Source organism: Bos grunniens, chromosome 7 (assembly GCF_055505025.1).
Source record: "Bos grunniens cultivar Pamir isolate PY7600 chromosome 7, Bosgru_T2T1.0, whole genome shotgun sequence".
NCBI lineage: Eukaryota > Metazoa > Chordata > Mammalia > Artiodactyla > Bovidae > Bos > Bos grunniens.
Window position 1 is genome coordinate 63,286,132 of NC_141171.1, and position 16,796 is coordinate 63,302,927.

At 42.4% G+C, this 16,796-nt stretch overlaps 1 long non-coding RNA gene across 3 annotated transcripts in view; it reads left to right on the top strand.

Moving 5' to 3' along the window:
- LOC147369714 (uncharacterized) overlaps window positions 1-16,796 on the top strand; it is a 694,358-nt gene that overhangs the window by 78,698 nt on the left and 598,864 nt on the right. The window contains exons 1-2 of one of the 3 annotated variants that reach the window (XR_015167799.1): window positions 7,536-7,665; window positions 7,856-7,987. The exons of 1 other annotated variant lie outside the window; for it this stretch is intronic. This is a non-coding gene — a long non-coding RNA (uncharacterized LOC147369714). Of the gene's footprint in view, window positions 1-7,535; window positions 7,666-7,855; window positions 7,988-16,796 lie in introns of those variants that run through there. One more of the 3 variants, XR_015167801.1, reaches the window with a different exon arrangement.

Consider the following 16,796-nt stretch of genomic DNA (forward strand, 5'->3'; position numbering starts at 1 on the left):
TGGCAAAGTAATGTCTCTGCTTTTGAATATGCTATCTAGGTTGGTCATAACTTTCCTTCCAAGGAGTAAGTGTCTTTTAATTTCATGGCTGCAGTCACCATCTGCAGTGATTTTGGAGCCCCCCAAAATAAAGTCTGACACTGTTTCCCCTGTTTCCCCATCTATTTCCCATGAAGTGATGGGACTGGATGCCATGATCTTAGTTTTCTGAATGTTGAGCTTTAAGCCAACTTTTTCACTCTTCACTTTCACTTTCATCAAGAGGCTTTTTAGTTCCTCTTCACTTTCTGCCATAAGGGTGGTGTCATCTGCATATCTGAGGTTATTGATATTTCTCCAGGCAATCTTGATTCCAGCTTGTGTTTCTTCCAGTCCAGTGTTTCTCATGATGTACTCTGCATATTTAGTCGGTCCCTTGGATGCACATTTATGCAGTCCCTTGGATGGCCACATAGGCTTCTACTTTCAACAAGGCTGCAATGGATGTCTTTGTGCTACATCTTTCAGCGGTTGTTGACTTTATTTGGAGGATGAATTCATCAGAGTGCAACTGCTGGGATGTACTTTTGAGTTATGACAGATATTGTCCCAGCCTCCTCATTTTAAAGATAGTTTCAGAAATCCAGTGAAAGTCCAGAGCCCCCAGCATATCAGTGGCAGAAGATGGACTTGAAATGACTTCCCCAGCCCTTAACCACGGTACTGTCCCCCATAGTTCAGGCCCTGTCCCTGGCTGAGACCTCACATGGAACTTGTTTTGGGACATGGAATCAGAAAGATCCAGGTTCCCTCAAGCCACAGAGCAGGATTACAGCAACCAGGAACCTGAATGTTCTCAGATCCTCTCTCCTTTCTGCTTCTTATTTCTGCTCTAGGCATCCTTGTTCCTGCTTTAGATCCACTGTTTTCTGTGATGAGGGGCTGTGATCACAGTTATGCTGTAAGGACTGCCAGCAGCTCCAAAGTCAATTTGTAGCATCACTGTGGCCAAAAGAAAAGAAGCATGTATCACAAAGAAGGCTTTGGGCTTCAAGTAACAGTAAATTCAGGCACAAATTAATGTAAATAAAAAGGGAATTTATTATGCCACATAATAGGTATTCTGGTCAACACACAGTCAGTGTGTGGTGAGTCCTCATGGACCCTGGGTCTTCCCATTTCCTGTTTTTATCCTCAGTGTTGGCTTCATCTTTTTTTTCTTTAGATTGAAGTATAATGGTTACACAATAAAATTATAGTTGTACGGTATAGTGATTAATAATTTGTAAAATCTTGTACTCCATTTATAGTTATTATAAAACAACTGTATTCCCTGTGTGGTATCCTGGTAGTTAATTTTACACCTAATAGTTTGTTTCTCTTACTTCTATACCCCTATTTTGCCTCTCTCCCCTTTCCTCTTCCTACTGGTAATTGCTGTTTTGTTCCCTATATCTGTGATTTTTTTTTTTAACAGTCACTAGTTTGTTGCATATTTTAGATTCCACACATTACTTATATCACACATTATTTATCTTTCTCCTTCTGACTTATTTCATTAATATCCTTCAAGTCTATCTGTGTTGTTACAAATTGCAATATTTTTTTTAATGGCTAATATTCCATTGTATGGCTTCTAGGTGGCTCAGTGGTAAAGAATCTTCCTGCTAGTACAGGAGATGTAGGTTCCATACCTGGGCTGGGAAGATCCCCTGGAGGAGGAAATGGCAACCCACTCCAGTATTCTTGCCTGAAAAATTCTACGGACAGAGGAGGACACAACTGAGTGACTAAGCACATTCCATTGTGTGTGTGTGTGTATGTGTGTGACGTCTTTATCCATTGATCTGTTCATGGACACTTAGGTTGCTTCCATATCACTAGAGTGCATGTGTCTTTTCAAATTAGTGTTGTTTTTTTTTTTTTTCCCAGATATACGTCTAGAAGTGAAATTGCTGGATCATATGATAGTTCTATTTTTAGTTTTTTGAGGACCCTCCACACTGTTTCCCACAGCGGTGGTACCAGTTTACATCCCCACCAACAGTGTACTGGAGTTTAGTGTTGGCTTTATCTTTAAACCATTTGTAGGGTGTTTGGATGAGGTCCCAGTGTCACATGCAGACCCAACAACAGTCTGTGGCTTCCTAGACATATACTTAACACTCTTCCTCCCATTGGCCGGAGCTGGGTCACATGGCAGACATGGACTCAATTACTGATCAGAGGGATGAAATTACTGTTATTGGCCTAGAAAAATTATCTGGTGTTGAATGGATTTAGGACATTTACCATGCTATCTATTATAAAGAAATTTTCTTTCAAATTAGGTCTAGAAAATTACAGAGAAGGATTTGGATTGGCTTGTCTTGGGTCATATGTCTATCTCATGATTCAATCCCTGTGGTCAATAAGATGGGACATTAGAGTTGCCAAGCTTGGATGAGTTAGCTACTCCTTGACTGATTTGCTCCAGTATAAGAATGGTGCCCATTTTGAGAAGGGGCAGAAGATAAGGAGAATGTGCTTCCTTCTAATAAGGGCACCCTGGTGAGTCTACCACATCTTTCAGGAGGTCCCAGGTCTTAGGAGGCAGCCTAAGGAGAGGAGGAGCACTGAACTTGAGTCAGGCTTCTTGGCTGAACACTGGGGCTGTGTGGTCCACTGCACTCGATTTGCTGTGTCTGTACCTGAGTCTGTCCAGTGTGGGGGTCATTGTGCCTAGGCAGGCTGTTCACAGGTGCCTTGCAAGGGTAAATGAGAATATGGTGAAAAGAAAGCAGGTGAGCCTTCAGATGCTATAACTTAAGTGAGGGATCCTGGCTGGCCCCGGGATGTCTCTGGGTAACAAGGAGAGGGGCTCTTTCTCTCGTGGCTCAGTGAACTCATAAACCACTGTTGTGGGGAAGGGGTAGACTTGGAGGGGAAGAGGGATGGCGGAGGCGCTGAGGCAGAGATGGAGCTGCAGAGCGAGGCTTCCCTCAGTCTCGGTTGACCCTGCTCACCTCTCCAGAGACCCTGCAGAGCCGCTCCTGCCTTGTTTCTTTGTTTTTGTCTCCTTCTGACATCTTTTTATTTGGGTTCCTGAGTGAGTAGAGTGCCAGTTGCCAACAGATTGCTCCCTTGTCCTTTCTTTTTAATGATTGCTTTGTTAGAATTGAAAAGATTTATTCAACCAAACTTTGCTTTTGACCTTTTGGCTTTCTGCTAATAAGTTTTATTTTAAGCTTCAAAGGTTCCTTCTCTTTTGCATCTTTAGAATGTATTTGAGACATAACTGCAGAATTCAAACAGTTCTACTGTACATTCACTTCATTCATGCCTTCATCCCATTCATTTATTCAGCAAATATTAATGATGATCTGTGCCAGGTTTTAGACATAGAAGAAGGAGAAAACAGACATGGTTCCTACCATGTGGAGCTTATGTTCTAGTGATATAGTGAGCAGTAGGCCACTGTGACTCCTCTTCTCCCTGACAAGGCACTCATTGCCTTACCTGGAGACGTGGGCAAGCCTTTTGGAGCCAGCGTCCAAGAAAGGGCAGGTGAGAAAATACTGTGTTGTTCACTCATCAAGTCATGTCTGACTCTTTGTGACCCTATGAACTGCAGTACATCAGGCTTCTCTGTCCTTCACTATCTCCCTGAGTTTACTCAAATTCATGTCCAATGAGTCAGTGATGCTATCCAACTTCATCCTATGGCACCCTCTTCTCCTTTGGCCCTCAATCTTTTCCAGCATCAGGATCTTTTCCAATGAGTCAGCTCTTCGCAATAGGTGGCTCTTGGAGTGTATTGGAGCTTCAGCTTCAGCATGAGTCTGTCCAATGAGAAAAGATTTATGACTAAGAAAGCAACTTCTTTCTAAGAAAGAAACGTGGTCTCAATGTTTCTTCCCTACAAAGGTTTCAAGTAGAATGGCAGCCATCCTAATTCTACCACCTGCTGGCTGCATTACCATGAGTAAAACCGTTCCCCTCCCTTAGACTTAGTTTACCCACTTGCAAAATAGAGACCACAGAGCTTTCTCATAAGGTCACTGGGAAGATTAAATTAGGTCATCCAAGGAAGGCTATGCATCGCATAGGCACAGGCTCAGGCTGGCTCATTCGCGTCCTGGCTGTGGCTCTCACAGTGTGATCCTGAGCAATCTGGTTTACCTCCCCTGTGTCTCAGTTTCCTGATCTGAAAAATGGGACTAGGAATCATTTTTACCTGATAGGATTGTTGCAGAGATTAAGTGAATCAGGTACAATCATTGGCCCACACCCAGCCTCTAGCAGTGCTCAACAAAATTCGTTATACCTACCTAAAAGTGTTTTTCACCCAATAATACTATTGTGTAACTTGTAAGACATTCTAATGGTATTTGTTTATTTTGCTTTTTGGAAAAGGAGCATCAGTAGAAGGTCCTCACTCATAGCTAGGTCTTTTTCAGCCCTGCCTTCAGGACACAGATCTGCTGTCACTCTGGGTTCATCAATCACTGGGCCTGTTACAATTGAGCCTTCAGTTCCCATGTTAAGTGCGATCTGTGCAGGCAGAGACACGCGACTGATGTTAGGCAGAACAAGATGTGGGAAAGGCTTTCCCACAGCTTGCTTGGAGAAAACACATGCATGTATGACTAAAAATAACAATAAGACACCTTGGAGTGGTCCAGTGGAGGGTAACAAAGGATGCTGAGATTGGAAAGAAATGTATGATGTCATAAACTCATTCCAACAGTTACCACTGCTAAGGTTGAGTTTGGGTAAATTGCTAGACCTTTCTGTGCTCCTGCTTTCTCAGGTGTTGAGAGAGAGGGAAAGAACGAATCATATTTTATTAGAGATCCCAAATTGGTGCCCACAGATGGGCTTTGTTTGGCTGATAAAATTTTGACTTAGTTGTCAACACTTAAAACTTCAGCGATTTCCTAAGAAACTAGGTATCAGAGCTGCTGGCACTAAGTAGATGGAGTTGAGTAGCAACCTTCCACCTTTAGGTGATGAATGTTTTCCTGGCCCTTCACTCCCAATAGACTATTTTCTATTTGCTCACCCACTTGTTTCACTAAGGTTTGCTGCCTGGATCTTGAGAGTCTGTGACATGTTGAACAGGTGATCTCCTCAGTATCTTTTTATTTTCTCATGAGAGTACTAAGTAGGGCAAAAATTACTATATCCTTTTACCTGGAGAGGAAATAGTGAGTGTCAGAGAGATTGCTGTTTGAATACAAGATGAAGGGCATTGGTAGGGCTTGAAAATAGACCTCACCTCCTCATTTATTAGTTTCCTCTCAGCTGTTTGATCCTTTCTCTTGAACACATGACATTCTATTCACACTTCTGACGATGATGATGTTATTAATAATAATAATATTGTTCAGAATGTAGTGTGTCTTCATTACCTTCTGTCACCTAATTATTTTGAGCTGTTGGTGTCAATAGCCTCATTTTGTAGAAGAGTAGATAGAAGTTCATGCTGCTGCTGCTGCTGCTAAGTCGCTTCAGTTGTGTCCGACTCTGTGCGACCCCATAGACGGCAGCTCACCAGGCTCCCCCATCCCTGGAATTCTCCAGGTGAGAACACTGGAGTGGGTTGCCATTTCCTTCTCCAATGCATGAAAGTGAAAAGTGAAAGTGAAGTTGTTCAGTTGTGTCCAACTCTTCGCGACCCCATGGACTGCAGCCTACCAGGCTCCTCTGCCCATGGATTTTCCAGGCAAGAGAACTGGAGTGGGGTGCCATTGCCTTCTCTGACAGAGGTTCATAGAAGCCAGTAATCTGTTTGTGGCTACATACTTATGAAGCAGAGAAGCCAACATTCGAACTCAGGTCTATCTGACACTAAATCCCCTGTTTTGAACCACATGAGTCACACACACACACACACAGTTGCAAAGCCAGGGCCAACCATTTGTTCCATTAAATAACAGTGATATGTGAAGTTTAGGGGGATTAATTTTTCACCTGCAATAGATGCTCATTTCCCATGCTTTTAGTGTGAGATGCTCTGAATACACAAATCATGAAATGTGAAGTTCTTAGCAATACACTCGCCAAAGAGGAGTGAGAAGCCTCCAGAGAGGTCAGGGGGTATCGTCGTTATGAGGAAGGAGGCTGTGGCTGTCAGGCTGGATATGGCAGCGTAGTGACATGACTCTCAGTGTCAGGCAGAGGTGAAGGCACAGCCTGGCTGAGCTCCCTTCCCGGAAGGAAGGCGTGCTTCCTGAGGCGTGCTCCTGGCGCAGTTTGACTCAGCGGTCTCCCGTGAGATCCTCTGGCCTCGTTTGTCTTGACATCACACATTTATAGGATATTAGGTTGGAAGACACAATAGAGGTCACCAGGACCCATTTTTTCTGCTGGTATCTTTTCTGTAAACATTCAGCTTCAAAAGAAGGAACAAGTTAACTAAATTACTATAAATTCATATGGTATAGTAAGGAGTGCACTATATGTTTCTGCTGCTGTTGTTTTCTCAAATTATCAGGCCCAGCACAGTTGCCAAAGTTGTATGTGTTGTTAGCCACTGGCACACACTGGTAGCCCATCCTGAGTTTGTGGTTCATTAAAATTGTTAGGTCTCTTTTTTTTTTTTTTTTTGTGGGATCAGGTGTCAAGCCCATCTTTGGATATAGGTTATCTGGGTTCATATCTAGATATTGTTTTTTAATTTTTTTTAATAGTTGATTTACAATGTTGTATTAACTTCTGGTATACAGCAGTGTGATTCAATTACACACATATATATTCTTTATATATATATATATTTTTTTTCAGACTCAAATAATGTGTACCTTCCTTTTTATTCCTCAGTTTTTTTCTTCTGTCAATTGGGATGATAGTTGTGGTCATCTCAAAAGAATTGCTGAGAGAATTAAGTGATTTGATACATATTAAGCACTTAGAACAGTGCCTGATGCATGATAAGCTTTGAATAAATGTTACTTTCATCATCAAGATCAATATTTTTTACATATACAATTGAGCACTTTTTAAAAAAACCTTCCTTCACTAGTACCTTCCTTCACTAATTCTGAATGCCATTGGTACTATGTTCTTAATACTGCTCCCTAAAGCTTTTTTACTCAAAGTGTGGGCTAGAGACCAGTAGCATAAACATCACTTGATAGGTGGTTAGGAATCTCAGACCCCACTCTGCTGCTGCTGCTGCTGCTAAGTTGCTTCAGTCGTGTCCGACTCTGTGCGACCCCATAGACGGCAGCCCACCAGGCTCCCCCGTCCCTGGGATTCTCCAGGCAAGAACACTGGAGTGGGTTGCCATTTCCTTCTCCAACTCATGAAAGTGAAAAGTGAAAGTGAAGTTGCTCAGTTGTGTCCAGCTCTTCCTGACCCCCTGGACTGCAGCCCACCAGGCTCCTCCATCCATGGGATTTTCCAGGCAAGAGTACTGGAGTGGGTCATTGCCTTCTCCCCACTCTAGACCTACTGAATCAGAATCTGCTTGTTAGCAAGGTCACAGGTGATTTTTGTGTCCATTAAATTTGAGAAGCTCTATTCTGGCCCATCTGTTGATTCTGGATCATTGGTTTCAGCTGGGATGAAGCATGCCTCCCAGCTCTTATGGGGAAGATACTCCATTTTGCACTCTTAACATTAACATATAAGCTGGCGCTGTAGCCCAAAAAAAACAGGCAATGCTTCCAGGAGCCAACTGGACTGGGAGGAGATTCAGAGGTGAGTTTTTACTGCTAGAATTTGAAGTCAGCTTGAACAGGTTTGGATTTTACTCTATCACTTTGTGTGTGTGTGTGACAAACTGCTTACCTTGAAGGTTTGCTGTGCAGATGCAGTGAGGTGACCCTGTGACGCATTTGGTACATAGTCTGACACATAAAATACTGGCTTGCTCTCTTCTTTCCACCAGTCACATGATTCACATGCAAAGGGTAAGCCATTCCTTGAAGGAAGAAGTCTTTGACCTAACGGGAAAATTTGCTTCAAACAGCTTGGGAAGTTGCAGTTCGTTTGAAAGCTACAGCAAATGCCTCACAGTGGCGTAAGTGCCACTGCTTATTTCTCTGGCTGTGTGTTTGTGAATATAAATTGTATTTGACTAGAAAACTGTAAATGGAAGCATAGTGTAATTAAGAAATAAAGAAAGGGTACTGGTATATAAATTCGAATTAAATACCACTGGTGTGCATTATATATGTACAAGAGTTTGTATTGTGGTTGAAGTTCAGAAGAGGACAATGTTGAGGTTGCTGATTAATTTTGATACTAATTAAAATGCACCAATAAGAGAGGAAGTGATGACTTTTTGTGATCAATAGCTAAAAAATGTTAATCTTGGACTCACCCCAAGGCAGCTCAGGGGACGCTGTAAAACTAGCCCTTTTTTTTCCTCTGTAGTGTAGTGGTTCAGAGCCTGACTGTAGTCAAGGTGCCTGGGGTCAAATGCCACCTGCTGCCACTTAGCGCTGTGACTGAGCAAGTTACCCCACGTTTCGTACAGGCCTCGATCTCCTCAATGGTAAAATGTGGAAGATAATGATATTAGAGGGCTGCGTTCCAGAGGGCCACGTATGCTTCAAAACTCACATATTTCAAAATCAATTTTCTCATAAAACTGACAGAAGAGAGGAGGAGGATTTCTGACTGTGATACTGTGATTTATAATAAGAAATACACATGTGGTCTTCATCCCATTTCTGTCTCAGGGTTCCTAAAACTCTTGGAATTTGGAGGAGAGCAGACATAGGTATCTTTTGTTAAGTGAATGGATGGACTTTAGGACACCATCTAAGGATTGGAGTGAACCATGTGATTAGAGAGTTGGAGATTTCAGTTCCAGCTGCCCAATTTCTGGGGAGGGAAGAGGGTCTGGAGATTGAACCGATGACCAGCAGGCAATGATTTAGTCAGCTGTACCTATGTAATGCTGCTGCTGCTGCTGCTAAGTTGCTTCAGTCATGTCCAACTCTGTGCGACCCCATAGACGGCAGCCCACCAGGTTCCACCATCCCTGGGATTCTCCAGGCAAGAACACTGGAGTGGGTTGCCATTTCCTTCTCCAATGCATGAAAGTGAAAAGTGAAAGTGAAGTTGCTCAGTCGTGTCCGACTCTTAGCAACCCCATGGACTGCAGCCTACCAGGCTCCTCCATCCATGGGATTTTGCAGGCAAGAGTACTGGAGTACTCTTGTAATGAAGCCTCCATAAAAACCCCAATGAGAGGGTTCAGAGAGCTTTGGGCCTGCTGAACCCATGAAGTTTTGGGAGAATGGCATGCTGAAGCTTTAAGAAATACTATAAACATCATCTATAAATCTTTCAATTCATAATCTTTAAAACTGTGTAATATTTGGCCAACATGGAAGGAGTGAGGGCTGACATTAAGTTCTGTGCAAAAAGTGAGCTTTTACCTTTTTATCACAGTATTTTGAATTTGTCTAAAATTGGTAGGATTGTAAGAAGTAAGTGACATTGTGCAAATGAAATACTTTCCATTGTGTCTTGCCCATAATCTTAGCAACTACTTACTGACAAGTGCCAGGCACTAAATGCTTCACATCTATCATCTCCTCTACTTTTCTCAACTTCCTAATGAGATAGGTATATTAGTTACATACTACTATGTAATAAACTATCCCCAAACTTAGATTTTGTAGTCTCTCACGGTTTCTGAAGTTTGGGAAATCAGGAGGGCTTAGCTGGGTGGTCCTGGCTGAGGGTCTTTCAAAGGGTTGTGGGCTTGGCTGTTGCTTGGGGCTGTTGTCATCTTGAGGCTCAGCTGGGGCTGGAGAATCTACTTCTGAGATGCCCATGTGGTCTTAGTCTTCACTGACTGTGGACAGGAGGCTGCAGTTTCTCACTTAATTGGCTCATAAAATGGCAGTTGACTTCTTCCAGATCCAAAGATCTGAGAGAGAGGACATGAGAGAGCGTCCAAGGTGGAGGCCATGTTCTCTCACACCCCAGTCTCTGAAGTGAATCCCATCACATCTGCCGTGTTGTGGTCACACAGACCAACACGTCAGGAGACGCTCCAAGGGTTTGAACTCTAGGAGGCAGGCTGTCAGTCTGTTTGGGCTACTATAATTAAAAGCACTGTAAGCTAAGTGCTTAAAACAACAGACATTTATTTCTTAGTTTTGGAAGTACCAGCAGATATGGTAAGGCCCCACTTCCTGGTTCAAAGATGGCTGTCTTCTCGCTGTGTCCTCACATGGCAGAACGGCAAGGGAGCTCTCCAGGGCCTCTGCCGTAAGGGCATCAGTCCTGTTCATGAGGGCTCCAGCCTCATGACCTCATCGCCTCTCAAAGGCCTGTCTCTTAATACTGTCACATTGGGGATTAAGCCTCAACAAACAAATTTTAGGGAGACAGAAATTCAGGCCATAGCACAGCTATTAGGGAGCCACTTTGGTGGATCACATTATTACCCCTCTTTGAAAGTGAGAAAACTTTGGAAAGTGAGGCAGAGAGCTTATGCAGGTAATCCAAGGGTGCATATTAATACATTAACAAACCAACCAACCAACCAAGTTTCAAATTTAGGCTGTTCAGTGGCAGCTCCCACATTTCAACCACAGCACTATTCTATCTGCAGGGTAAGTGGCCTATCACCATGAGCCACGCTTGCTGTCTCACTTCCAACAACCAGTCTGCAAATCCATGACTCACTCTAGGCTTGGACTGCACTTGACATTACTCCTGTTTAAAGACGAGAGCTCTGTAGTGAGCTTCTTTCTTCCCCCAGCCTGGTGGTCTGTGTATGCACAGTATACAGAGAAGCAGGGAATAGGACTCTTCTCTGTGTGGAGCATACAGGCTTGCTGGGGCAATAATACCAGCAGGAATGTTTGCCCTCTGAACTGCTAAAGAACTAGTTGCCTTTATGATTATTACTGTTATTGAGACTTCATATATATTCCTGTCTTGTCATTTACTTTTCCCACCTGTGTTTTTGCCTTTAAATGAGATGGAAACTTCTCTTGGGTTGAACTCTGCTCTCTGCTTCACTGGATCCCACCTAGTGTCAGGTAGAGTTAATTTTCACATAATGGAAATCCTCAACCAGTGTTTACTAGTGAAGATTATGTAAGGTTATTGGAGAACCCTAGGTAGTGTGTGATGAAATGGCAAGGCACAGAGCCGAGACAAGGATTGCCCTTTCATGTCAAAAAAAGGAGAGTTTGGGTTTTCTTCTTGAAATACACTCCTTTATTTGATGTCCTACCTCTGAGCTGTCTCTGAAGTATGCCCTTCTTTTATCTACAACATAACATGCTCTTCTCTGAAAAAATCTCAGTCCCTGACCTACCAATACTTCTCATTCCCACAATAGCCTGGGTACTCTGGAGTGTCTGTTCCACCCACATAAAGGTCTTTGAAAGGGGTCTTGCTATAGTTTTCCAAAGAAGAACCTTCTAGTTTTGAAATCTGAAATGTCATTGAAGAGCCTTTATTCTATTGCCTTCCCTTGAGGTACATGGGTGTCCACATCAGGGAACAAAGGCTGTTGATTCTATTTGCGCATTTCACCACAGATTTAAAGACTATCCTTCTTCTTTCTCCCTCATTTCAAAGTCAAATCACCCTCAGTCTTCCTTCTCAGATTTGCCTTTGCTTCAGCATAATGTTCTAACGTCTGGCCATTGCTAAAATTCTTAGAAACCAACACAAGTCTTAATTTATTTTCTTTCCAGTCTTTTCCTGTCCCTTAGCTCAGCAAAATTGCACCATTTCAAAGGCCCCTTTCATGTTCTTTTCTCCCTCTCTAATGCTTTCGCGCTATCAGATCACCCCCCAAAGGTGGTTTTTTTTGTTTTGTTTATATTTGTTGTTTTCCCTCAGGAGGCAGAGACTCCTGCAAGACAAAATGAACAAGGACTCCAGTGATAGTTTCTTGATGTTTTCTCTTTGATGTTCCTTTCTCTTTTCCCTCATCTGTCCAGTCTTAATGTCTGGTCCTGGCATTTCAAGTGGAAGAATGATTTCCTCGAATGTTTCAGTCCCACTGTCTAAGTTTGGAGAATGTGATGCATCAGAGGTAGGGGAAAAGGTGCCTGCATCCCACAGTTCTTTGTTGCTCAGCCTGGTGAGGGTGAGATTATTAACACAACTCAAGGGACCTAGATCTTAGGCTTTCTAAAATTTCTTGTTGTTGTTTAGTCACTGTTGTGTCCCGACCCTTTGTGACCCCACGGGCTGCAGCATGCCAAGCTCCTCTGTCCTCCACTATCAACAAAAGCTCATGTCCTCCACTAGCTACAGAAATTCATGTTCACTGAGTCAGTGATGCTATCTAACCATCTGATCCTCTGCTACCCCCTTCTCCTTTTACCTTTGGTCTTCCCTAACATCAGGGGTTTTTCCAATGAGTCGGCTCTTCACATCAGGTAGCCAAAGTATTGGAGCTTCAGCTTCAGCATGAATCCTTCCAGTAAATATTCAGGGTTGATTTCCTTTAGGATCTCCAAGGATAGTCTTTAAAACTATAGCAAGACTCTCATGAGTCTTCTCCAGCACCACAATTTGAAAGCATCAATTCTTTGGCACTTGGCCTTCTTTATAGTCCAGCCCTCACATCTGTACATGACTACTGGGAAAAAACACAGCTTTGATAATACATATCTTTATCAGCAAAGTGATGCCTCCGCTTTTTAATACACTGTCCTGGTTTGCCATAGCTTTCCTTCTAAAAGGTTCACTTTCAAAAAGTCGGTGGTGTAATAGGATGGGAACTCTATTGAGAATTCACAGCTCTGTTCTAGTTCAGCAAGCTGCGAGCTTCTCTAATTTGTCTCATTCATAAAATGGGCAGATCCGTTTGCAGTGTGGACAAATCAAGGCATGGTGTTCGGAGCTGACATCTGGTCCCTGGTGTCCTCCCTATTCTCTTGCTCCTTGACGTCTCTGCTCGTACTCTCTGTTCCACTCGGAAGGTCAGTTCCTCAAGGTGTCCATGTCCTTCTTCCTGTCTCTAGGCCCTGTACTTCTTACTAATCCTTCAGGTTTTTTAACCTCAGATATCATTTGGTTTTGAAAGCCTTTCTTTATTCCTAGGTCTGGATTAAGGGTCCCTTCTATGGGAACCCCATTGTACCCTATATTTGGGTATTTACTTTGTGTCAGGTAAAATTTTTTTTTTCCTTTTCTGTCTCCCTTATTTCCTTGGAGCGGAGATCAAGTCTTATTCCTTTTATGTTCTCAGTTCTAACAATGTAGTGATTGTACCTTATATTAAAGATTGCTTGTTCTGTGTTATTTGGTTAAGCATTTCATATCTGTGACCTCAACTAGAACTCAACTCTTTGAAACAGGATCTATTTTGACTTCATTTTATAGGTCAAAGACTGAGGCTCAGTGAAATTAGATTATTTGTTGTAGGTCACTCAGCTAGAAAGAGGTGGACTGGGAATTCACACCCAGTAGTCTGGCACCAGAGTCTCTGCAATACAGCTTAGATATAATATGGTGAGATGCTGAATGAATGAATGGTTCAGTCAGCCTCGGGGATGAAAGAACAATGAATTCTGTGCCAAAAGCCTATGATTTAATTGGAATGTGAGACATGAACACACATAATCTAAGTGTCATGAAAGGTTCTGCCTATCCTGAGAGCTCGCAACACAGCCTAGCATCTCCTGTTCTGAGAGTGTCTTGTCCGGAGTGATCCCCTCCTCCCATTACAGCCCAAACTGTGTTTTCCATGACTGTGTTCTGAGCTTCCTTGTGTGCTCAGGAGAGTGGGCTGTCTGAGCCCAGCGCATCAGGAAACAGGGGAGGGCAGAGGAGGAACTCGCACGTCCTGGGCATCTACTGGGCCAGTCTCTACTCACCTTTACTCTTTCCAATGGCCCTTAGGAGCAGTTGGTATTTTGTTGATTTTAGAGACAGGGAACTTGAAGCTTATAAAATAAAACTAACATGACTGAGATTGCACAGCTAGTGAAGGCAGGTTCTAACCTCACATATATGATCCTCTAATTACGAAGTAGATTTCTATGGACAAGGAGGATGGGTGAGTATCAGTGTAATGGCAAGATAAGCCTACTATAACATAATTCTCCTTTCCACCCCGACTCTTGGCATCCAGATTACCTGCATTTCTCACCATTAATTACTGATTTGGATTTTGGGATGCCTTTTTTTTTTCTCTCTCTCTTAAAGTTACTATTTCTTGGATATGAAACCAAAAATCCAGCAATTTGTCAGCAGAATTGGATTATAATGGGAAATGACTTGGAGCAGATGTGTAGATGTGAGAAAGACCTGTTTGGGTCTTTAGGGAAACCCTTGCACAAATGAGGATAGGCATTCAACTGTCTCCCAAGCCTGTTACACTGGTTTGGCTAATTCTCTGAGGAGGGAAATCACGCCCCCTCCTCTCTCTCAGCTTTTCCCCTCTTCCATCCCTGCTCTGTAATTTTTCCTTTCCACCCACCCCCAAATTTCCTTAGTGGATATCTAGTAGCCTAATCTGACAAGAAAAATCTAACTCTTATGATGTTGGATATTGCTTAGAGTTCAGATCTGTTGTCTGTGTTTTTTTTTTTTTGTTTTTGTTTTTGTTTTTTGACAAAATGCAGGCCCAAAGTGATGAGATTCAATAAGAAAAGTCCTGACTCCCAAGCTTCTGGGCCCTTCTCCCAGCCACATGGTGGGAAACGGATAGGCTGATGGAAAGGGAAACAAAACAAAACAAAACAAAAACTGTTTCTTCCTTCCGTCCTGATTGTTTTAATTACTACTGAAAAGTTACAACTGGAAGAAGTGGTTTCCAGCTACCTTGCTATTAATTGATTTTCTGTGCTTCCAGCAAGCACACATCCCCTAAGACTTGGATGAGACTGATGGGCAGGGGGGGTCCTTGGCTGGGACCACCTGTGTATGTCCATCACAATACCCTCTGGTCCCCAACCTAATCTGGAAGTGGCAGCCTGAAGCTAGTAGTCTTGGCAGCTCACGAAGTTGCAAGTGAAGAGAGAATAAAGAGAGTCGGTAGTGAAAGTGAAAGTGTTAGTTGCTCAGTCATGTCCAACTCTTTGCTACTGCATGGACTGTAGCCCACCAGGCTCCTCTGTCCATGGAATTCTGCAGGCAACAATACTGGAATGGGTGGCCGTTACCTTCTCTAGGGGCTCTTCCTGACCCAGGGATCAAACCCATGTCTGCTGCATCGCAGGCAGATTCTTTACTGTCTGAACAGTAAAGTAAAAAAGAAAATATAGAAAGATCATCCTTAGAATGAGTTTATAAAGGCCTGTAATCTACGGACTCTTAATTTTGCAGCCCATAAATGGGCCTCAAGAATTCCACAAGACTCTTGAAATCATATGCAAAACTTGGTGTGTATGGGCATTTTTCTAGGGAGGGGATCCATGGTTTTCATTAGAATCTCAAAATGCTTCATGATCCCCCAAAGTTAAAGTGCAGCAGTGTAATCTACTTACCATTCTTTACAGGAGAAGAAACCAAGGCTAAAGAGGAGGTTGTAAGATATCCAAGGTCATACTGTAAATTATTGGTGGATCAAATTTGGACTAATACCTCCATATACTTGATCCTATACATTTCCCACCTGCCACACATCCTCTTTGCCCCAGGCTTAAGTTTAGAACTTGAGTGGTATGTTTGATGGAGGTTTGAGGACATAGTTAGTCCCAAAAATACAGTCCATTTGTTATTATTAATCTGTGAGACCTGACTGTGTTTCCTCTCCACCACCCACTGCTTTGAGGGTCTTACTTTCCACTGGGACCCATTTCTGTTAGTTCACTTTCCAACACCTTGTATCTGTGAAGACCCCATCATATCACCTGATTTACCTAAAGATAGTGTGTCCATGGCAGTGCATGAAGTGGCTTTCCATAGTGGGATAAATCAGAGCAACACTTTTTCTGGAGAAATCTTTTCTTTTGCTCCTATCTTTGGGTCAGCCTAACATCTTCATCAATCTTCGGTATCCTTGATTATTTTTTTACTTAATTTTTATTGAGATACAACTTGCACATATTCAAATGTATAAATTGTAAGTGTAAAGCCTGATGGATCTTTACATATGTTTACATCTGGGTAACCACCATCCAGATCAAGGTGTAGCACATTTATAGCAACCCAGAAGCTTTCTTCATGCCCCTTTCCAATCAACAGAAACCTCTCACCTGTAGGCAATCACTATTATAAACTTTATTATGATAAATTTGTCTTTGTCAGTTCTTTAGCAACACATAAAGAGAATTGTATAGCATGTACTCTTTTATATCTAGCCTCTTTTGCTACACGTAGTATCCATGACAGTCATCAATGTTGTAAAGTGTGTCATCAGTCCATTCTTTTTCATTGCTGTATAGTATTACATTGTGTCAATCTAGCATGTTTTATTTATCTACTTTCCTGCTGCAGATCATTTGGATTATCTCCAGCTTTTTAAAAATTATGAAAAAATTTGATATGGGTATTCTTATACATGTCTTTTTATGGACCTAAGTACTTATTTTCACTAAGGAACAGAAATGTTGGATCATTGTATGTACATATGTTTGGATTTAGCAAATACTGACAGTTTTCTAAAGCAGTTTACTCAGCTTTCATGATTTTAAGCCAGCCAACCTTAGTACCTACCTTCAGCCTTTACCCAGATCAACCTGACTGTGTTGTTATCAGATTCATCCTTGCCCTAGTTTCTACATTAACCCCTGTCCTAATCTCCAGTCCTCCCACCTTGGCTTTACTGAGTTATAAACAGATAGATATAGAACCACAGCAATCGTGTGGTTCAACTTCAATGTTTCAGAGAGAGAAAAAGTGAGGTCTGAGTGTGGCTGGGTAAGAAAGCTGTCCAGTGATGCCAAACA